Here is a 25,303-nt window from a genome sequence, read left to right as displayed (position 1 = left end):
AATATTAGTTCTCATATCTTCTAGAATACTAGTTCTGATATGTTTTAGTCTTGGATCATTTTGGGGGCCCAAAAGACCTCTAGTATTGGTGGACTTATTGAATATTTTTTTTCTTCAAGTAGAGCAAACCTGGTTTCTACATCTTTAAGCCTCTAGTTCTAGTGACTACAGAATACTAATTGTGCCATGATTAGAAATATACCATATTTAAATCACTTCTGGTGACTGTGATGCATTTAGGATGAACTGGAAGGCCACTAATGATCACTGATAGTTATATGAAAGCCTCTGACAAATCCCAGCAGGAGAAAAGATCACCTATTTCACAGTGTTATTTTCAGCATTAATGTAAATATAGACAGTTTCTGTACATAGTAGGAGATAAAAATATTTTCTCTTTATTCCCAGTATCAATTCATCTTTTATTTTTCTCTAAGAGCTCAATTTATTCTTATTGACATCTTTATACTAGGATCTGGAAAAGTTGAAGATATTTTTGTGAGTTCCACTGGTAATCTTTGATTGTATTGAAATACTATCTCCACAGCTGGTTAATCATCTCAAGTGAGATCAGTTTGTGTAACCAGTCTGACATTGAATTCGGGGGAAAAAAACTATTTGGTTGCTTTATTTTATTAATTCAGACAACTGAATGGTTAAAGGACAGCCAAATAATTACCTCATGAAAAATCATGAGAGCTTTAGTAATACTTTTTAATCTCTACCTCTGATTAAATATGGAAAATAAGAGCAATGAAAAGGAAATGAAGTTGATGTTTCTAATCTTAGAAGGCTCTTTTCATTTCCTGATAACAGTAATCAAGAATTCCTTAACTCTATCTATCTATCTATCTATCTATCTATCTATCTAGTTACTTACTTAAATTTAATTCCAGGATAGTTAACATACAGTGTTTTATCAGCTGTACAATATACTACTTCAACAATGCTATATGTTACTCAGTGCTCGTTAAGATAAATGTACTCCTAATCCCCTTCACATATTTCACCCATCCCTTCCACCCACCTCTCCTCTGGTAACCATTTGTTTATTCTCTATAGTTAAGAGTCTGTTTTTTGGTTTGTTCCCCCCCACCCTTTGTTAATTTGTCTTGTTTCTTGAATTCCACATTTGAGTGAAGTCATATGGTGTTTGTCTTACTCTGACTTCACTTAGCGTTATACGCTTTAGATCTATACATGTTGTTGCAAAGATTTAACTCTTTTTATGGCCCAATAATATTCTATTATATATACATACCACATCTTCATTTTCCATTCATCTATCAATGCACACTTGGGCTGCTCCCATAATTTGGCTATTGGACATAATGCTGCAATAAACATAAAGGTGCACATATCTTTTTAAATGAGTGCTTTTGTATTCTTTGGGAAAATACCTAAGGAATTTTTTAAAAATTTATAATCTAAAAATGAGTGACATTTTAATGGAAGAGGACCTAGAAAATCTTCTCCTGCAACATAAAATTAATACCTCTAATTAAATATTCTTAAACTTTTAATTCAAATATACACACACAAGGGGTGCCAGTCAGTTAAGGGTCTGACTTTGGCTCAGGTCATGATCTCGCAGTTTGCGGGCTCAAGCCCATGTCAGGCTTGGTGCTGACAGCTCAGAGCTTGGAGCCTGCTTCGGATTCTATGCCTCCCTTTCTCTGCCTCTCCCCTGCTTATGCTTTCTCTCTCAAAAAATGAAATAAAATAAACATTAAAAAAATACACACACACAAAAGTGTATGTGTCGTAAGTGTACAAGCAACAGATACTCACAAAATAAACATATCTATTGTGCTAATTTTTTTTAATTCAAAATTTATTAATTTAATATAGCAATAATAAAACCATCATGGTAACATAATATATTTTTGTGAAAAATAACCATATTTTCCAAACAAAAAATGTGAGAAGAGTGGTATTGTTTCATAGTTTTTCAAATTTCTTTAACATCTATATTAACAGAAGGAAGTTGGATTTTATATCAGCTTCTGCATTTAATCTGTTGCTATATGTTGTTTGATTGAATACTTTAAAGGAAATGTAGCCATTGCAAATATGCAGTTGGGAGGAAAAGTGGGGTTAATATCTTTTTTCAGATTATTATGGATTTTTTTTTTGACACTACAGGAAAGCTCTAGTGGTAATTTCTTAAAGGTAAATTAGAATGTGGGATGGAAACTGTACTACTCTGTCACCCCTCACACCTCTTCCACTTCTACCCTGGATACATATTGCCATATGAGATGAATTTCACCTAGTTTTGGACTTCATATGAATGGAATAATACTTGAACACTTGTGAAAGAGTAGCAGAAAAGATGGAACAAAACGTCTTAGTATTATTATCAAGACAATTTTCCCTTTGGAGACCCACCTGCAAGAGTCCCAGGGATGACTAGGGTTCCTCTAACTACCCTTTCAGAACCACTATATTGTATAATATATTATTATAGGAATACACCTATTTTTTTGCCTTTTCTGTTATTAATAGATCTTTAGATTGTTTATTGGAAGGGCCATCCTTTCCCTCATTATTCTTTGGTTTACTTTTGTTTTATGTGCATCTTTTTCTGGACTCTATAATACTATATTATTTTAGCTAATATCATAGTAATATAACAAAATCTTATTTATTGTGTCTTTATAATAATATGATATATACCATAGACTAAGTCCTCCAATTTTTTCCTTGTATATTTTCCTATTTTTGGACTTTTTATCTCAATATTAATTTTAAATTCTAAAATATCTGTGCAATGGCATTTTATCTCTGTGGACTCTTATAAAACATTGATTATATTTATTCTGAGGCATATTATATTTTTGATGCAATGGTTGATAAGACTTTCTTTTAAAATCCATTTTTAATATTGCTGATTTGTGGGAATACAATTAATTTTTCTAAACTGTGAACTTATTAATTTACTTAGTTATTTTAATAATTTAGAATAGATTTTGTTTGCTTTTCTCATGCAAATTTATGTCATCTAGAATGACAACTATATTTCCTCTTTTCCACTATTTCTTTTACTTGTTTGACTGCATTAGCTAGGAAAACTTTAAGCATAATATAAAATAGAAACAATGATATCAGATAGTACTGCTTCATTCTCAAATTCAAAGGGAAAAGTCTTCAAATTTTATTAAGTTTACGTTTACCATACATTTATGGACAGTCCCTTTGTAATCCCAGTTTACAAAGACTTTTATGTATTGAGTGTAAATGTTATCAAATTCATCTTCTGCACATAAAATATGAGTTTTTTAAATTATCTTAATAATAGTAAATTATATTGAGACACTTTTAAAAGAAATTTGCATTCCTAGAATAAATCTAAATTGGTTGGGATTTTACACACACTCACTCACCTCCTCCCTCACTGCCCCTCAAATAAATTCAAGTTGCCAACTTTAAAATCCATATTCACAAGAGAGAATTGCTTGGAACTTGCCTTTTCTTATATTATCCTTGTCAGGTTTTGGTATTAAGGCAATCTTAAGTCAAGTTGGAAGCTACTTTTATTTTTGTGTGTGTGTAAGCTGGAATTTTCTTTGTTGAGGGAGGAGTAGTTTAATTGTTTATTCAATATCTTTAATGGTTAAAGACTACAAATTTTTATATCTTTTTGTTTATTCATTAAGGTATAATATATACAAAATAAAATGCCTACATCTTTAGTGTGGAGTTCCTTGAGTATTAGCAACATTATATTTAACAACAGTTATATACCCAACTTTAAATTCCTCTGTGTCTTTTTCTAGTCACCTCTCTCTCATACCTCCCCCACTTCCACCCTTGAAAACAACAAATTTCTTATTTCTGTAACTTCAGATTAATCTCACCTATTATTAGATTTTTTGTCAGTGGAATCATGCAGGATCTATTCTTCTGTATTTGCTTGCCTTTTTTCAATGTAATGTCATTGAACTGCATCCATATTGTTGCATGAACAGTTTATTCGTTTTTATCACTTAATCTTATCCCACTATATGAAATATTACAAGGTATCCATTTTCCGCTAATGAAAATTTGGGATTTGTCCAATTTATGGCTATTATGAGTAAGGCCACTACGAACATTTTTATATAGGATTTTGTGTTGACATGTATTATTGTTAGGTAAATGGCCAGGAATGGATTGTTAGCTCATGGGTGAATGTCTGTTTAATTTGATAGGAAAATGCACATTAGTTTCTCAAAGGTGTTGTGTCATATTTTACTACCACAGAATATGTGCAATCTCCAGCTACTCTACGTCTTCCAACATTTGGTAATGTCAGTCTCTTTCATCTTAATGTGTTAAAATGAAATGTCATTTGGTTCTAATTTGCATTTACCTTATACTTCTCTCATATTAACACATTTTCATGAATTTTTGGCCAGTCAAAAATATTTTGCAAAATCTCTGTTCAAGTCTTTTATCCATATCTAGATGTGCTGCTTTTTTTTACTACTATTAATATTTTTAATGTCTTATCCTTAAAATCTTTTGCCATACGCATGTGTTAACAAACACTTTCTAAATATCTGTAGCTTGTTTCATTTACTTAAAGGTGCCTTTTGACAAATAAACATTTGTAATTTAGATGAAATTCATTTGTATATATTTTTTATAACAAGCAAAATAAATGTGTACACAAAAATTCATAGCTATTCACCTATATTTTCTTACAGAAGTTTCATAAATACATTTATCTGTAGTTTGGAAGTGTCTTCCATTATTTTTAAAATACAATAATTCAATTTTTCTGTGGTATCCACTATTCTCATTGAGAAATTAATGATTAGACCTTACTGCTCCTTTGATACTAATATATTTTTTTTCTAATTGACTTAAAATTTTCTCTTTGTATTTAGTTAAAAAATTTTTTTAATGCTTACTCATTTTTGAGAGACAGAGACAGAGCACCAGCAGGGGAAGGAGAGAAAGAGAGAGAGACCAGAATCTGAAGCAGGCTCCAGGCTCTCAGCTGTCAGCACAGAGCACTATGTGGGGCTTGAACTCACAAGCCTTGAGATCATGACCTGAGCTGAAGTTGGAGGCTTAACCGACTGAGCCCCCCAGGTGCCCATCTTTGTATTTAGTTTTAAGCTAATGTACATGATGCCAGTAGATGTAGCTTTCTTTGTACTCAATTTACTTGGGCTTTTGTAATACTACTTAAATCTGTGACTTATTTTTTGTCAGCTTTGGAAAATTCTTCACCATTATCACTTCAAATATTGTTTCTTCCCAATTCTATCTGTTCTCTCTTCTGCGAAACCAATTACACATATATTGGCCTTGTAAAAATCTCTCTTCCAGGTTTGCTTAATGATTCTTTGTGCATAATTTTTACCTGTTCATTCTTGTTTAACTAGAATGGATATATTCTTTGGCTTTATTTTTCAGTTCACTAAGCCTCTCTTCAACTTTGTCTAATCTACTAATTTCGAGTTTCAGTTATTGCATTTTTTTTTTTAATTTTCAGTTTTGTAATGTGTTCAATGTTTTCTGTTTCCTGTTCTGTGATAACATCCTTTATTTGGCACAATTTTTCAAATCTGAGCTTTGGTACTTATGAAACCTGGTAAATTTCTGTTAAATTCTAATTCCTGTGAGGTAGGTCAACAGAGCGCTATCTAAAACATGTTAAATTAATCAGTATATTCTTTGGTAGACTTATATCTGATGAAAGATTTTCTTAGATTCTTAGCTTCTCAGTTTCAGCTGTCAGAATAAAAATTGCCTTAAGGAGAGAGTAAAGTTCTTGTCAATTTATTCTTTCTTCCCCTTTTTCTGTATTTGGCCCTGAAAGCCTAGTTCTCTAATGCTTCCAGTAAAATATTTCAACTAGAAGATTAATGTGAAACACTTACTTTTGTATAAAATTTAATCACTTAAATTTTGATTTTTTTCAATTGTTGATATGATATAAGAGAACTGGAATAAATTAGAGAGTGTTGGGAAAGAAAAATATACTTCAATTAATTGGAAATATTAATTTTTTTAAAAGGCCATATGTTTTATAACTTTTTGGATTTTTAATTAATTTGCTTTTTGATGTTTGCTAACCTATATAACCTATAACCCATATAATTGTATTTCAATTACCTTTACTCTAGATATTCATATTTTGATCAATTTAGCATTATAGACTGTTCCATAACCTATTCCAATGAAATAATACTGAAGAAATATCCATCTTAAAATGGATATTCATGTAAAAAAATCTAGATTGGAGATTTTTAAAAATAAATACATGAATCAAGTGTATGAAGAATGAATATATAGATTCCTTAAAATATTAATTTCCCATTACCAAATACAGAAGCCATTATTATTTGTACTTTATTTATATATTATAATGGTAGTTTTAGAACATGATCCCATATTTTTTTGATGCTTTTTCCACTGAGAGGTGGATTCTAACTTTTCCTTTTGAATCTGTTCAGGCTTGTGACTACTTCATCCACAAGAATATAACATAAGTTACTCTATGGACTTTCCAAATTTGGTAACAAAGGGCTATGTGATATTCATCTTTTGCTGAAATGCTAATTCTTAGAGATGTGTCATAATATAAGAAGTTTGACTACCTTAAAAATCCCATAATGTAAGTCCAAGCTGAATGGGCAAGCCTGTGTAGCTATTCTGTTCACTAATTTCAGCCTAGCCTAGGCACTGTGTCCTCCCAGACCAGGTGCTAGACATATGAGGAAGAAGCCTCCAGATCATTTTAATCTCCAGCTTTTTGAGTAACTCCCAGTTGTTCTGGTCTTTCTAGCAAAGATCCCAAATATGGTGATTCAGAGTCTATTTAAAATTGTGATCCACAGAACCACTAGGAAATTAAAGTAGGTCTCTTTTGGTATTAAAATTTAGTGATTTGGTATTAAAAACTAGAAAACTGGAACATAACTTGAACCTGGAGCCAAAATCTGAGGAGTTTCATAAAACACAAAACAAAACAAAATAAAACAAACACAGAAACATTATGACACGCTGATTTGAGGGCCAAGTGTATGGAAGCCTGCAGTTCTTGAAGAACTTGTCTATGAAGTGTTGAAAGGAATTGAGGGAAATGTTACTGGAAGCTTGAGGAATGGAAACTCTTACCTTTGACAATCTTTCTAGTCTGCAAAAGATTCTCAAAGTAAGAAAGACCTTAAGAAAAAAAAAATCAAATCTCAGAAAAGCATCGCCTTAGGATAAAAATAAAGATAAGGTTTGAGAAAAAATTCTTTGTTAAGTTACCAGAAAGATTTAAGGTACTTTCTCATAGATATATCAGAAATACATAAGGGCTTCTAAAAATCTGGGGTAGGCCTTGCACATACTGCTAAATCACAGTATTTCTAAGAATATTTACGGCTTTATCATACAACAATTTTTGCGTTGTGTAACTTAAGGTAGTGAAAGGATTAAGTGGAAGATATTTATAGTTATAGCTTTTGTCTAATGAATTGAATTTTGTCTAATGAACAAATTATGCATTAAAAAAACCTGTGTTTTAATGGGTTACACCAGCCTGCACTAAAAGGAATAGAGACAATATAAAATTTAAAAAATGGTCTTTAGGTCTGTAAATTACCATGTTCAGTAAACTCAACATGAGAAGGGTGGAGTCACACACTGCCGAGAATCATTTTCAGGGAGCAGGCCTGAATTCTAGTCAAATAACTGGCTTGTGGGTGTGTTTCATTTACAGAATCACTAGAGACTAATAACTTTTGTGTACCTTTTCTTTCTTCTACTTTTTTTTTTGACTGAGATAAAACTGACATATAACATTATGTTGGTTTCAAGTATACAACATAATGATTCAGTATGAGTACATATTGCAAAATGATCACCATAATAAGTCTAGTAATATTCATCACAACACACAGTTACAATTTTTTTTCTTGTTATGAGAACTTTTAAGATCTACTTTAATATTTAAAATAGTGTCTGTTGTAATCCTAATGTGATGGTTTATTCTATGTGTCAATTTGATTGAGCTAAGGGATGCCCAGACAGCTAATAAAACATAATTTTTGAGTGTGTCTGTGAGGGTGTCACTGAAAAAGATGAGCATTGGAATTAGTAGATTGAGTAAAGAAGGTGCCCACACCATGATCTTGGGCATCATCTAATCTGTTGAGGGTCTGAGTAGAACAAAAAGGTGGAGAGTGAACTCACTCTCTCTGCTTGAGGTAAGATATCCATATTCTCCTGCCTCTAGACACTAGTGTTCCTGGTTCTTGGGCTTTCAAAACCAGGACTTTACACTTTTGCACCTCTATCCCCTGGTTTTCTGACCTTCAGACTTGGACTGAACTATGACACTGAGTTTTATGATTCTCCAGCTTGAAGATGGAAGATTGTGGAAATTCTTGTCCTCCATAATTGTGTAAGCCAATTATTTTTTTTTATGTTTATTTATTTTGAAAGAGAGAGCATATGTGGAAGCCAGGGAGGGGCAGTAAGAGAGAGAGAGAGCAAGAGTGGGGGGGGGGGGGCGGATCTTAAGCAGGCTCCCACTGTCAGTGCAGAGCCTGATGTAGGACTCCATCTCATGAATCGTGAGATCATGACCAGAGCCTAAACCAAGAGTTGGACACTTAACCAACTGAGCCACCCATGTGCCCCTGTGAAAGCCAATTGTAAACTCCATATACAGCTATATATATTTCTTTGGAGGACCCTGACTAATGTACCTATGCAGTCCTACCACTGAAGGTTGGATATGGTGGTGGTGACAGGAGGCATGAGCAGATCAAGAGAAACTAACTAAAAATTGAACCTGTATCTGTATCTAAATTAAATGATGGCCTCCCTGACCATGAGCTTGATCTTTTTCGGGGAGAGGTGGGGTCTTGAAAGGGAATGACTGCTTTGCTCATAGGAATTATACAAATAATTTATGGTCAGAAGTCATATTGGCATAATATTTTTTTTAATAACAGAGAATTCTTTGTCCTTTCTCCCATAAAAAATTTGAGTGTATGCCTCCTTCTTGTGAATCTGAGTGGGGTATGACTGCTTGACCAGCAGAGTATGGCAGAAGTAATGCTATGTGACTTTTGAGGCTGTCTAAAAAATTAGGCACCTTATTTCCTACATAAGTTGTTCTAGAAGTTCTGAGTCATTTGGACCATTTGCATATAGGAAGAACATTACCTACATTAACTTCTAATTAACCTAAGCCCTAAAGTCAGGATTTTATAATTTTCACCAAAAACCAATATATAATTATATTATCTAGATCTCTATTTTCCTCAAAATTCTAATAATTATCATATGATCAATTGAAACAGATTTATGGTTGACTTTTACCAATGTAGAAACAAAAATAGAGTGTCATGTACATTAACTTGCAAATATATTTTTTAATGGTTATTATTTTTGTTGTTTCTGGAAGTAGTTACAGGGAAAAGTGTTTGTAGAGGAGAAATCAGTCTAGTTAAATAAGGGCAAGAACTGCCTAGGCCAAATCTGGATTTCAAGGGCCCATGGTTTCAATTTAGAGACAGAGAATATAAGAAAATAAAATATGATGGATATGCCATGATTATTACTAAATGGCTAATTGTCTTACCAATTTATCCTTATTTTCTCCAAAGTTTAATTAATCTAAATATAGGTAAACACCAATGATTAAGAAGATTAGTCATAAAGTAAGAGTCTATTGTTTATCAAGTTTCTACTCAATTATCCATTTGAGTTTTTATTCAGACTTCGTTTATGTTAGGTACCACTTTATATCTTTTCATTCATGGTTCCTAATTCATTGAATTTTAGCTAATTCTTTGTACTGAAAGTAATAGGGAATTTGCTTTTCCACATATTTCAGTGGTGTTAAAGATTTGTTAAATAAATTTCAAGGACAAGTGTTTTGATTTATAGGACCAATGTTATATGAATAAACATTGAGTAGCTATAAAGGCTTTAACTTCCGTAAGGTTACTCAATTTTATTGAATCAAGATCTTCTGTTTTGATTGCTCAGTATTAGTCACCATATACCAGATGTAGAGCCTAGTAATTCTCTCTAGGTCTTTGAGATTGTTTATGAAAGGAAATTATTGTTTACAAATTCATCAGTGCAGTCTTTTTACAACATATATTTCAACAACAGCATTCTAAACTTAGTATGAAGGAAAATGAAGCACCAAATTTACTTTTATTTAAAATTACTAAAATTTGATTATTTTTATTTTCATAGAGCAGGGTACATTGCTTTTAACCATCTGTGTTCTTTGGACATTGTTGTAATGGAAATAATGTAATGTAATAATAATTAAAATATAATTTCCCTACACTATGACTACCTTTGTAACAATAAGGTATACATACATTGGATCTCCTTGAACTTTTTTTTTTAAATTCATTTGTTTATTTTGAGAGACAGACAGAGTAAGCAAGGGAGGGACAGAGATAGAGGGAGAGAGTACATTGCAAGCAGGCTCTGTGCTATCAGCACAGAACCCAACATGGCGTTTGAACTCACACACTGTGAGATCGTGACCCAGCTGAAACAAGGAGTTGGAGGCTCATGGACTGACCCACCCAGGAGTCTCTTGATCCCCTTGAACTTCTGATTAAACAAAAGCATAGATACATTTACAAAAATAACTTAAAAATATGTAACTAGATTCAAAAGTCCTAAATTCCACTCCAATTTATTCTTAAGTGTATAAGAAATAGGGAATGCAAACATTCTAAGGAAAATTTAATTCACAGGAGAGTAACTTTATATTCACAAATCACAAGAGTATTAAAAATAATCAAGCTACAACAACTTGCTAATGAACACACAATATAAAAATAGGTTGTGACATCAAAAACACAAAAATAGAGGGGAGTAAAATGGTAGAGCTTCTGTATGTGATCAAAGTTAAATTATTATCAGCATAAAATTGACTGTTGTATCTGTAAGATTTTTTATGTAAGCCTCATGATAACCACAAAGGAAAAAAAAAAACCTAGATTCACAAAAAATAAAGAGAAGGGAATAAAATAATACCATTATTGAAAATTATCAATTCACAAAGGAGGTCACAAGAGAGGAAGAAATGAAGAAAAGGAAATACAAAAGAACCAGAAAACAATGAATGAGGGGCGGGGGGGGGAAGTGAGTGTGAGCGAGTGCACAGTTAGGGCAGGGGCAGAGAGAGTTTGGGACAGAAGATCTGAAGCAGACTTTGCACTGACAGTAGAGAGCCCAACGTGGAGATCAAACTCACCAACTGTGAGATCATGACCTGAGCTGAAGTCAGACACTTAACCAACTGAACCATCTAAGTGCCCCCAGAAAGGAATGAATACGATAGCATTAGTAAGTCTTTATAAATCAATAATTATGGGATGCCCGAGTGTTCAGTCAGTTGAGCGTCCAGCTCTTGATTTTGGTTCAGGTCCTGATCTCAGGGTTCATGGATTTGTGCCCACACTGGGCTGTGAGCTGACAGCATAAAGCCTGCTTGGAATTCTCTCTCTCCCTCTTTCTCTGCCCCTCCCCTGCTCACACTCCTTCATTCTCTCTGTCTCTCTCTCTTGCTCTCAAAATAAATAAATAAACTTTAAATAAGTAAGTAAGTAAGTAAGTAAATAAATAAATAAATGCTCTAACCATCAATGGATTGATTTCTCCAGTCAAAGGCATACAGTGCCTAGTACCTGGATGGATAAAAACAAGACTCAATTTTATGCTCCCTACAAGAGATGTACTCAGATGTGTGCTTTAAGGGCACACATAGGCTTAAAGTGAAGGGATAGAAAAAGATATTCTATGCAATAGAAACCAAAAGTGTACAGGTGTAGCTATATTTATGTCAGATGAAATAGTATTTAAGTCAAAATGATAACAAGAATCAAATAAAGCCATTACATAATGATAAAGAGGTCAATTTATCAAAAACATATGATTATAAACATACATGTGCCCAACATTGGAGCACCTAAAAATATTAAGCAAATACTAACAGAGCTGCAGTGAGATGCATATGATACAATAACAATAGGAGACTTCAATACCCCACTTTCAACAATGGGTAGATCATCCAGACACAAAATAAAGAACAACAACAACAAACTTCAGACTTGAACCATACTTTAGATCAACTGGACCTAACTGATATCTATAGAACATTCCATGCAACAGCAGCAGAGTGCACATTTTTCTCAAGTCTATATGAAACATTCTCTAGGGTAGTTCACGTGATAGGTCACAAAACAAGACGTGTTTTTTTGAAAAGGTAAAAAAAAATTGACAAACCTTTCACTAGACAAAGAAAAAAAAGAAAATTCAAACAAATAAAAAATTAGAAATGAAAGAAGAGACATTACAACTGATACCACAGGAATACATAGGATTAAAAAAGACTAGTGTGAACAATTATACATTAATAAATTGCATAACTTAGAAGAAATGGAAAAATTCCTAGAAACATAAAACCTGTCAAAACAGAAAAATGAAGAAATAGAAAATCTGAGCAGTCCAATAGTAAGTAAAGAAACTGAATCAGTATTCCAAACCTCTCAAGAAGGAAAGGTCCAGGACCAAATAAATGGCTTCACTAATAAATCTTCTGAAACATTTAAAGAACTTATACCAATCCTTCTCAAACTCTTCCAAAAAAAAATCACAGAAGTGAAATCAAATTCATTTTAACCTGTTACTAAATAGGGTATAACCCTGTTACTAACGCCAGATAAAGACAATACAGGAAAACCACAGGGCAATATCTCTGATGAATATAGATACAAAAAATTCTTAACAAAATGCCAGCAAACCAAATTCAATAGTACATTAAAAGGATCACATACCATCATCAAGTAAGATTTATCTAGGGATATGAAAATGGTTCAATATATGCAATTCAATAAATGTGATATACCACATTAATGAAAAACAGAAATCATATAATCATTTCAATAGGTATGGAAAATGCATTTGATAAAATATAACATCCTGTCACAATAAAAAGTCTTAGCAAATTTGATATAAAAATAAAAAACTTCATACATGATAAGCTAACAGCTAACAACATATTCAACAATGAAAAGTTAAAAGATTTTCCTCCAAGATGAGGAACAAGACAAGGGTTCTTATGCTCGTCACTCTTTTTCAGCAAAGAAATGGAAGACCCGGTTGGAGTAATTTGGCAAGATAAAGAAATAAAAGATATCTAAATCAGAGAAGAAGTAAAATTATCTTGGCTTGCAGATGATTTGATGTTGTATATAGAATATGTTAAATAACTCACCCAAAATACTGGTAGAATGAATCAATGGATTCATTAATTACAGGATACAAAATTGATATACAGAAAGCAGTCACATTTCTATACACTAAAAATGAACTATTTGAAAAAGAAACAAAGAAAATAATTCCATTCAGAATAGCATCAAAAATAATAAAATACTTAGGTTGAATATAACCAAGGAGGTAAAACACCTGTACGGATACACATTGTTTTCTGCACTTCAGTTCACTTTATTATGCTTCACGGATACTGTATTTTTTGTAAATTGAAAATTTTTGGCAATATTGATTTAAGCAAGTCTATAAGCATCATATTTTTTTTTAATTTTTTAACGTTTATTTTTTTGAGACAGAGAGAGACAGAGCATGAACAGGGGAGGAGCAGAGAGAGAGGGAGACACAGAATCCGAAACAGGCCCCAGGCTCTGAGCTGTCAGCACAGAGCCCGACGCGGGGCTTGAACTCACGGACCGTGAGATCATGACCTGAGCCGAAGTCGGACGCTTAACCGACCAAGCCACCCAGGCGCCCCAGCATCATATTTTTAAGACTATGGGCACCAGTTTTACAACAGTATTTGCTCACTCCGTGTGTTTGTGTCACATTTTGGTAATTCTCACAATATTTCAAACTTTATTCATTATTATTATATTTGAATGCTGCCAATCTCAGGATAAAACTTTAAGAGATGAGGAGTCGCTTTTATGGCTAAACAAAGTGGTTTCTTGAGATAGAATTTACTAATGGTGAAGATGCTATGAAGGTTGTTGAAATGACAACAAAAGATTTAGCATATGACATAAACTTAATTGATAAAGCAGTGGTAGGGTTTGAGACAGTTGACTCCAATTCTGAAAGAAGTTCTATTGTGGGTCAAATGTCATCAAACAGGATTCCATGCTACAGGGAAATCGTTCTTGAAAGGAAGAGTCAATCAATGTTGCAAAATTCATTGTCTTATTTTCAGAAATTATGACAGTCACTCAAAACTTTAGAGCCCACTACCCTGATCAATTAACAGCCATCAACATTGAGGCAAGACCCTCCACTGGCAAAAAGATTATGACTCTCTCAAAGCTCAGATGAGAGGAAAATTTTTAGCAATAAAACATTTTTAATTAAGGTATGTACATTTTTTAGAAATAAGGCTATTGCACACTTAAGAGATATAAACATAAGAGATATAAATATAAACATAATTTTCATTTGCACTGTGAAACAAATCATTTGACTCACTTTATTGCAACAGTCACATAATAGCAGCGGTCTGGAAATAAACCAGTGATATCTCTGAAGTAAGCCTATCCACTGAAAACTATAATACTTTGATAAAAAAAGTTGAGGAAGACACAAACAAATGGAAGATAACTTGTGTTCATGGATTGGGAGAATTAATATTGTTACGATGTCCATACTATCCAAAGTTATCTATAGCGTCACTGCAATCCTTATCAAATTCCAATGATATTTTTCACAAAAAAATAGGAAAAGACAAACAAACCAAAACTCCAATTTGTATGGAGCTACAAAAAGCCCCAAACAGCCAAAGCAATCCTGAGAAAAGAGAACAAAGTTGGAAGCAGCACTTTCCCGATTTAAAACTATACTTCAAAGCTATAGTAATCAAAACAGTATGATACTGGCATAAAAATAGACACAGAGTCTAATGGAATAGAATCCAGAGCCCAGAAGAAATTTCCCTATATACAGTCAACTAATATTTGACAAGGAAACCAAGGATACTCAGTGGGGAAAGGAGAGTCTCTTCAATAAATGGTGTTATGAAACCTGGATAATCACATACACAAGAATGAAGTTAGACCTCTATCTTACACCATTTACAAAAATTAACTGCAAGTGAATTAAAGACTTAACCATTAAGAAATAAAACTGTAAAACTCAGAAGAAAACACAGGTAAAAATCTCCTTGACACTGGTCTTGGCAATAATTTCTTGGATACGACCCCAAAAGCATAGCAACAAAAGCAAAAATTAGTTAAGTGGGACTACATCAAATTAAAAAGCTCTGCAGAGCAACACAAAAATCAACAAAATAAAAAGGGAACCTATGAATTGAAAAATCTAATATTTGTAAATAATATATAAGGGGTTAATGTCAAAAATACATGAAGAACTCATACAACTCCAATAGCAAAAAATAATGTGATTTTAAAAGGGGAAGAGACTGAATAGATATTTTTCTGAAGAAGACATCCAAACGGCCAATAGGTACGTGAAAAGATGCTGAATATCACTAGCCATCAGGGGAATGCAAATCAAAACAACAATGAAATTATCACCTCACACCTGTTAGAATGGCTGTTATCAAATAGAAGAGGTAAGTGTTGGTGAGGATGAGGAGAAAAGGGAACCTTATGCTTTGTTGGTGGGAATGTAAATTTGCACTTCCACGATAGAAAACAGCATGAAGGTCCCTCAAAAATTTAAAAATAAAACTGGCATATACTAGTACATGCTAATAATATACTAGCATATACTAGTAATCCCATTTCTAAGTATATATCTAAAAAAATGAAATAAGCATCTAAAAAATATATATGTACTCCCATGTTCATTGTAGCATTGTTCATAGTTGCCAAGATATGGAAATAATCTAAGTGTCCCTTAATGGATGAATGGATAAAGATTGTGTGTGTGTGTTGGGGGGGGGGGCGGTGGGGAATAGTAGAAAACTATTCAGCCATGAGACAGAAGACAATTTTATCATTTGGAAAAACATGGATAGAGTTGGAAGGCATCATACTAAGTGAAATAAGACATACAGAGAAAGACAATAGTTTGTGATGTCACTTATATGATGAATCTAAAAAAGCTGAACTCATAAAGATGGAGAGGGGCTGGAGGTTGGGAAGAATGGGGAGAGGTAGGTCAAAGGGTACAAACTTCCATTATAAAATGAGTAAGTTTGGGGGATCTCATGTATTCTATTTTAGATAATATGACTATAGATACTGATAATATATCACTAAATTGTGTTATATACTTGAGAACTGCTAAGGCAATAAACCTTAAATATTCTCACCACAGGAAAGAAATGGTACTAGGTGAGCTGATGGAGGTGTTAGTTAAGTCTATAGTAGTAATCATTTTGTAACATATAAGTGTATCAAATCAATACAGTGTGTACCTTAAATTTACATATTATGTCAATTTTATGTCAGTAAAACTAGACAAAAGATAAGCCAAGATTACAAAAATTTTGTGCTAGTAAATTTGAAAGCTTAGGCAAAAAAGAGAAAATGTGCTGGATAACATTTCCAAATAGACAAAGTTACTAAGTCATTTTGTCATAAAGCAAATACAAAAAAAACACACAAACCTTTGAATGCAATATAGATATTACAGCAGTTATCAATAGACTTAAAAAAGAGGAATAATATTTTATGATAATGCATAGTGTTCTTACTGACAGTGATTTATAATAACATTAAAGTAGTCAATTTTGGGGAGGGCCTGGGTGGCCCAGTCGTTTAAGTGTCCAATTTTAGCACAGCTCATGATCTCACAGTTTGTGGGTTTGAGCCCCACGTCCAGCTCTGTGCTGACAGCTCAGAGCCTGGAGCCTGCTTTGAATTCCATCTCTCCCTTTCTTTCTGCCCCTCCCCCACTTGCACTCTGCCTCTCTCTCTCTCAAAACTAAATACACATTAAAAATTGTTTTAAATAGTCAATTTTTTAGAAAAGAATATAGAAATGTAGGACTTCTTAATTAAATGTAGCACAAATCATCTATTTTGTTTGAATGAAACATTTTTTTATCCTTCCATCGAAACTCTAATTATATATCGTATATTAGATTGAGGTAGTAGTAAAGTGATATTTTCTATTTATCACTGTAGTTTGCACATAAAAAGAGAATAGTGATATTAATGAAAAATATAAACCCACAAGTGTTGCTATTCCTTCTCCAGATAACACTAAATAATTTCTGACCATCCATTTCATTCTGCTGCTAAAAAGTGCCTTTTAATCCATATTTTCTTTCAGCGAACAGCCAATTCCAATGGATCGTGCAAACAATCTATGATTACTCCACATTCTCAAGGCTCTGTCTAGCTCTGGGATCTCGTAAAATGAGTTCTTTTCCCCAGTGATATCAAACTGGGAAAGCCATTTGGAACAGGGCCCAAATCTCAGTATTCTTTTACTTAACTGGAATCTAGGAGAGCCCCAGATTTCCCCCCAACAAGTAGCTCTTCATAAGCCAATATCCTATAAACAAAGCCAAAGTGATCATACATTAAGTGGCAAAAACTTCAGTAGTTAATGTAGGATAAAGAATGTTTTTTCGAACATGATCTGTGTTTGAATTTGCTGAAATTTTATTCGACAATCAATGACAGAAGATAATAATCAAAAGACGGCTAACAAATACAGATTAATGCTATCAGGAAGAAAAACCTGAATAACCTAGATATAAATACTTTCCACAAAGAATGCCACATTAAATGAAAACAACAGAATGGGAAAACATAGGGGAAAAACAAACAATAATTCTTTCATTAATCTAACGACTAACATAAAAATCAATTTTCCTTGCAGCATTTTTATTTCCTTTTTAAAGGCTTTATATTTTTAAAATAACATTTGAATATCATAGTGTTCAGTCTATGGAAGTGTTATAATCTGACTGTTAAAGATTGTACTTCTTCAGGGAAAAAATGATAATTCTAATTTTGCTGCTCAAAACAGTGTTTGAAGGGTGCCTGGGTGGCTGTCCCTTCCTCTCTCTGTGCCCTTCCCTGGCTGGTGTTCTCTCTCTCTCTCTCTCTCTCTCTCTCTCTCTCAAAATAAATAAAAATAAACTTAAAAAAAATAGTATTCGGCTTTTTAAAATTCATTTAAATACCTACGGTAGGGAACAAAATTTTAAAACGTCTTGTCTTTCAAGAAACTCTTCACAAATCACAGAACTATAATTTGGTTTAAAAATATTATATTTTATGACTTAAAATAAAACTCCTAGATTCTTAAAACAGAAATCTATATCCTTGCCAAGATTATTTTATACTCTGTCACATATGTACATATTAGTTTGCTCTTGAAGAAACAAGAAAACCTTTTCTGTTATTTTATGTGATATTTAAAATTTCTGTCATGTCTCAACCTGCCAATTGCAAGTAAATTTGATAAAGAAGTTTTAGATAACATACATTTTGATAAGAAATTCTTAAATATCTATGTGCAGTAGCTACTGATGGCACACCCAGAAGCTAGGCTGTCATTCTGAATAGATCCGTCTGGCTTATCACTTAAAAGTAAGATGGTTCCCTCGGATCAAACCCATACAGATGTTTAAGACTTATGGTACAAATTAGAGGGGAAAAATGGTTTTAAAAGAGCCAACCTGTTTAAAATACAAAATTGACTTTTAAAAGTTATCCTTATGGAAACTCAGCTTTCACTGAAGTTTTGTCTACACTGGTAATCATTCTCTGTGAGATTTGCCAATGTTCACTGTCTATCCCCACTGGAAAGAAAGAAAATGGATGTTTTCCATCTGCAGCAAAATAGAGTCAAAACAAACGTATTTAAATTGGAAACATTTGTGACTAAGAGAGCTGTTCTCCATAAAAACATCTGGTTGTACTTTTAAGTCATTGCCAAATAAACGCATGCTGGAAAATCTATTTTATGCCACACATGGTCACCCATGTAGATGTAGCCTAAAACTTTTTTTGTTTGAGGTCAACACCCTATTTTAGGAAGGAAAGTACAGATTTGTGAGTGTGCAGTGAATTTTTAACAATACTGCTGGAATGGCCACGGGACTTTGGACATGTCTACTTTCTTCCAGACAAGGAACAGAATATGACAGACAGTGTTTTTGACAGTTCTCAGGTAGACAATGCAAAGACTGAACTAATGGTGGTTGCAGGACAGATCAAATAGCTACTTACTTGTGAACAAAGACTGCTTGTGGTTTCTGGTTTCAGCTAGTTTTCATTATTCTTTTTTCTTTTTTACACTGACTCGGAGGGATAATTAACTGAAAAGTTGTGAAGAGATTGGCTTTCGGGCTATTTGGTTGGCTAGGTGTATTTGTGAAGGTAGGTAACTCCCAAATATCAGTGGCTTAACACAAAAGAAGTTTATTTTTCACTCAAGCCTAATGCAGATATTTTGGTTGGTGGCAAGTTTTTCATAGTGTTTTTCAGTGGTCCAGGTTCTTTCAATCAAGTGGGTTTCCAATCGGTAGGGCTCAAAGACTACTGAAGTTTGTTCTGTATACGATCATCAGAGACAGTTTAAAAGCTAAACAGTTTAAAGACAGGTTTTAAAAGATTTATATGTGCCAGACCTGGAATTGTATACTGCACTTTCTTCCACATCTCCTTGGCCATACCTAATGAGAGGAAGGCTCAAAAATGTCCTCTGGCTGTGTACCAGAAAAAATAAAATATGGGTATTGGTGAATGCAAAATTATCTCTGCTATGCTCAGGAGTTGAGTTAAATAGACAGGTCAAATATTGAAACACCATGTTTTATATTTCATAGACATACAATGCAAATATCAGAACAGGGTCATATTAGCTATTTTATAATAAATTTCACTGGGCTCTGCCTCTCCTTATCACAAAGGGTATTGGCTACCTATAAATTAACCCTCAAGTATGCTTCTGAAAATGTCTCAGGCACTCATGAACAAAGCCACTACTGTCACATCACTTCGTGTCCTCTAGCAGCTTCCAGGTACCACTGTCTGCACTCATCATGTATCGCTTCCCGCCACACCAACCACCATCTCCTAATGGATCATCTGCTGGATTCTGCTGTGTCTAAACATACCATGCACATTTGAAGACAAGACAGCATAGATTGTTGGGATGTCAAATTTACACAATGTTCTGTTGCAAATTGGGGAAAGAATGATAAAGGCATATCCAAGAGTAGAAGAGGCAGAGGTATTTGCCTGAGCCTGAGAATTAAATGGACATAAAGATAGATGAACAGGAGAAAAACATACATTTTTACATGAACAAGGGAGCTCCCACAGGAAAATGAAGACCCAGAAAGTCAATAGACTCAAATGCTTATATATTATATATACTACACTGAAAACTGAGCAGCAACTGTGGAAAAGTAACTAAAATATGTGGGAACACTAAAGGAAGATGAAGGTAATTTTAACAAGGTCTGTTTGTACAGGTTTCTTTTGGCCTCAGTTCCCCATCTGTGATGATAAGAATGGTCTTTTCTCCTGGTAAAGGGAGGTAATCTTTCACAGGAGAGTTCTGTCTCTTGCTTCCAGAAACAAAAGGGGAGGTCAGAGTGCCCTTCCTGCATCCACTGTTTTACAAATGTCTTTAGCTCAAAATAATCCTTACCCTACAATGGCATATTTTGGGGCGGCATAATCCGCCATGCTTCACAAGCTCTTCTGCTGTGTACCCAAGACAATTCCTTCATTTTCTGCAAGCAGTACCTCTCTTTGCAGGACTTAGGTATTTATCTTGGTCTTTGTAAGTCTGTGTATGTGTGTAGGTAAGACTAAGTCCTTTATGCTCAATTGAGCCTGAATATAGTTTGTCATATCTAATCACTACAACAAATCTAAGAGGTAGACCTCAAGTAATAGAACTATTATCACTCCAATTTTGCAGATGAGGAAACTTAACCTCTAGGAAGTTAAGCAGTTTGTTTAATGCTAATGAGTCTAATGAGATTCCCGGCCAGATCTCTCAATTCAAGGTCCAGGCTCTTAAGCACTGCACTATACTGCTCCTTTTAAGATTCAGGCAAGATCTTCTACACTAGTTTTCTTTTTTATTATATGTGCCTCATATTTACATAATTCTCCAATGTTTCTCCCTTCCTTAAAATGTCTTATTCACTCACCTTTTCCCAAGAACAATTGTGTTAGAACTAAAAAAACCTCATTGGATCCCAGGGTCAAATTCATAGACCAGTAGTGAGTGAGACAATGCTGTACAATAATAATATAGGGACAGAAACTGCATGTGCCAGACTAAAGGGGGCAACTACCATCTAACTTGAGCCAAGAGTTGTCATATAGGAATGCATACTGTGTGTTGCCAAATCTTATGATTTTCCAAGGGAAGTTAGGAATTTGGATTTTTACGTCCAGATTTTTAATTATTGGCATTTTACTCACTTAAAACAACAACAACAAAATAGGTTTCTAATGTGCAATGCCTGAATGAGGTCCATTTGGCCCCTTAGTTATTTTTACGGATGGAAAAGAAATAGACTACGTTATCCATGGTTGGTTGTGTTCCAGATTTAATAACCATTGCACATGTAGTTGTTCACTTTCAGTTATTCATTCATTCATTCATTCATTCACTCATTCATTATTCCATTTTTCAATGAATTCCATATTATGTGCAATGCACATAGTACAAAGATGAAAATAAATTATCCCTGCCTTCAAGGTTCTCATATTTGACAGAGGAAAGAGAAATTATTTCAATCAATTAAAATATTTTTTGATAAGTGCATTAATAATGAAAGGAGTAATTAACTCTGTCTGGGGATGACAGCTGGGAATTTGCCAGGGAAAAAGGACATGGAGAGAACAGTATACAGAAAGCTTAGCTGGTTTAAAAAAGCAGAATACAGTTGGGAAAAAAATGAAAAATTATATATCAAGAAAATATCCATGTATATAAAGAGCTCTAGGATGGTGAGGTAAATTTTTGGAAAAGATCTCGGAAAAGGAAAAAGAAGGAATATACCAAAGGCAGCCTGGCATTAAGGGAAATGTGTCAGTCATTTCAAACACAAAGTAAGAACAGTTGAAGGGTGAGCCATGTGATATGACAAAGATTTGATCACAAAAGCGAGTCACAGATAAGAACTATTTGTGATATAGAAATATTATAATTCAGACAGTAAATGAATATTTTATTTCACTAAAAGATGAGTACATATTATATTTTTATTCTTAGTGAGTATTTCTTCTCTCAAGAAGGTAAAGGGAGTGACTGACTAGTAGAGTTGTTATTTTGGATTTTAATCTGAAATAACAAGGATTAAGTAATCTTAATGTTACTTTGGGGAAAGTGACCATGTTATTTTAGTATATCATGACCAAGACCAAAAACACTAGTGTGATCAAATATATCTATTTTACATTAGAAGTATGGACTTCCCCAACTTTAAGGGAAAGTCTTCACAGCTTAATTTTTTTGTGTGTGGCTAAGGAAGAAAGGCAGTATTTCAAAACTGTAATTTCAAGGTTAGTTCCCTTTAAAAAGGAAAATAATAAATTAGCTTCAAAAAGTAGCTTCTTATGGCGCCTGGGTGGCTCAGTGCGTTGAGCGTCCAACTTCAGCTCAAGTCACCATCTCACAGTTCATGAGTTCAAGCCCCACATCAGTCTCTGTGCTGACAGCTCAGAGCCTAGAGCCTGCTATGGATTCTGTGTCTCCCTCTCTCTCTGCTCCTCCCCCACTCACACTCTGTCTCTCTCTCAAAAATAAGTAATAAAATAAACATAATTTTTTTTAAAAAAGTAGCTTCTTACAACACTCTATAATGCTGATGATGAAAATAACATTATGATATGATAATTTTCCGTTAATATCCCTATTAATTAATGTGTGCTTTATGTGCCAGACATCATACTCAGAGCAACTTATATGATGGCCATTATTATACTTATTTTACAGGGAAGACCAATGAGGTGTAAACAAAGTCAGCATTTCCCAAAATAATACAATAGATATTATGGGATACATTGTATGCTTTGAGGTTTTGCAGTTAGTATTCAAAGCTAAGTTTCTCTGAATATAATTACTAACAGCAATTTTGTTCTTAAATATAGAAGAACATAAAAGTTAGAGAATAAAATCTCACTGCAATCTTGTCATTATTATCTAAGTATAACATGCACCTCAGGATAATTCTACTCTGTGTGGAGGCACTCAAGCTTTCCTTGCAGCTAGCTACTAAGTAGACTCAGGACACTGCATTTCAGAAATTTGCAGATGTGCCTTTGGAAAAAAACAAACAAACAACGATTTTATGAAGAACAGTTGAGACTGTAGACCTAAAAAAGAATTATAGTTTTAGTGATGTTTAACCTAGAGCATAGGACAATTGAATAATTAAGGAAAACAATGACATTCTCTTTCAAATTCGTGAAACAATAAAAAGAATTCCAATAAAGCTTGTTTAATGTAGCTCCAGAGAACAAATGTGAAATGATGAAGTGGAAGATAAAGAGACAGTTCACTCAATACACAGAGAAAGGTAATGGAATTAAGTGTATTTAAAAACTCTAAGAGCCAAGAAGTGTCATATATGTCATACATATATCATATACTATGATTACTTTTAAAACCTGAGGGCGTGTGTTTTTATCTTTATTTTAAAGAAAGGAAGCATGAATTTGGAGAAGCTATAAATAACAGAGCAATCAAGTAGTAAGCAGCCTTCCAGTTTTCTCTCCCATCAAACCATGCATACAAATGGAGTTCTCCAAAATTGAGTGAAATGTTCAACATATCCATTAATGGCATTGGTTTTCTTATGTGCAAAGGGAATGTTGAAATGACCTTGGCTCCAAAGAAAACCCCACTGTTTCATATTCTTCTATTAGATTCATCACCTATTTGTATGACACCAAATTAACGAAGATTGCATTCATACGTTCAGTTCATATATTTAAGCATATTAATAATTTTTTTGCAACCTAAAGAAGTTGACGGACTAGTGTAATTAAATTTGACTATTTAAATCTCAGCAAAATCATTTTTAATTTTCATTTTGTGACGGATTGACTAGGCCATATACAACCATATACTCGTTGATAATTTTAAGAATTCAAGGCTTGACTACTTCAAAACTGCATAAGCAATAAAATTTTCAAGAGAACATTTAAGAAAGGCAAAAAGAGAACAAAGCATTCTTCATTTGTCAGCATAAACACTCTCTTCAGGAAAACAAAGCCAGAAACTGAATGCCTTTTAACTGTATACCATTTCTATCAGAGGTAAATCTGCAGATTTTTTAAAAATAATTTAGGCCTTTTGAAGTTTTGGGAGATTTCAGAAAAGAAGGTAATTAACCCTCTCCCAACCAACCAAATAATAAGCAAATACCTGAATGATCTTTTAGTTCTACTAAAATAAATTGTATAGTCCTAAATAAACATATCAACCAAGGAAAACATAGTATAAATTTGTAAACATATCTGTATCTGTTAGTTTGATAACTTCTTTAAGGGGATTCATATACCAATGGGTTTGTTCCAGTTATAAGATTAAATAGTAATTCAGAAACCAATTATAAACTCTCATTTCCTCTAGGGGGTTACTTAAGCCTTTAGTTCAAAATAGCTTGAGTTACTCATGAAAGATCTGTATTTTTCAGACACGCAATCGGTGACTCACAGGATGAGTAACAAACAGAACCAGTCCTCTTATTTCCTTCCCCCACTCCCCTCTGTTCTTCCCTGCTTAGCCAGAACACACAAATTAATTGACTGTTTTCAACATGCCCTTCTGTTGCTTATGTTAGTTCCTGACTTTCAACGATGTTTAAGAAAAAAAAAAACCTACAATTAGTTCATATATTAAACTATATTCTAGAAGGAGCTGACCAGCATAATCACCAAGAGGGGAAAAATACACATTATATAAACATATAAATCTATCTATCCATCCATCTTACCTAACCTACCTACCTACCTATATACCCACCTACCTATCTTTTTATCCATCCATCTAGGTCCTGAGAGGAACTGTGAAATCTGTAGACCAAAATCCATTTCAATATCATAAATTAAGTCCTTGCACTTTTATCTAAATTACTTTTTATGGGACGCTAAATTCTAAAAGAATCTGATGTGAAAATCCTTGCCATAGTTTGTCTCTTCTAGTAATTATTTTAAATAATCACTGAGCCAGGTATACTTCTAGTTACTGGAGATGTCTCCTTAAAGAAAAGGAAAAAAAAATTGCGTTCCTGACCTCATATAATTTACATTGAAGTGAGTGGAAACTAACAGTAGATATAGTTTAAATAATTGCATAGTATGTTAAAAGATGATGAGTACTACGGAAA

Source organism: Panthera pardus, unplaced genomic scaffold (assembly GCF_024362965.1).
Source record: "Panthera pardus isolate Hobbes unplaced genomic scaffold, ASM2436296v1 HiC_scaffold_8, whole genome shotgun sequence".
NCBI classification, from domain to species: domain Eukaryota; kingdom Metazoa; phylum Chordata; class Mammalia; order Carnivora; family Felidae; genus Panthera; species Panthera pardus.
The sequence above is the reverse complement of the archived record's forward strand: the minus strand, read 5'-3'. Positions refer to the sequence as shown.